Source organism: Penaeus monodon, chromosome 30, assembly GCF_015228065.2.
Source record: "Penaeus monodon isolate SGIC_2016 chromosome 30, NSTDA_Pmon_1, whole genome shotgun sequence".
NCBI classification, from domain to species: domain Eukaryota; kingdom Metazoa; phylum Arthropoda; class Malacostraca; order Decapoda; family Penaeidae; genus Penaeus; species Penaeus monodon.
The window spans coordinates 34,663,839-34,664,075 of NC_051415.1; positions in this window are offsets into that span (position 1 = coordinate 34,663,839).

Here is a 237-nt window from a genome sequence, read left to right on the forward strand (position 1 = left end):
GGATCAAAGTGATGGTTGATGCAAATATTTGGTATGCGAGAAATAATTTAATGTGAATATATTATCAGTGCAATGTTTCACTCATTTTATCAGAAATTTTATTTGGATAAGATCTTAAAAATCTTGAAATCTGAAAAGCTCCTATCCAGTCAAGCTGTAGGACGGAAATGTAAACAAACACATAGTTGCCGCTTCTACTGTTTATCGAAACGAGAGTATCAGGTATAAGTGCAACTT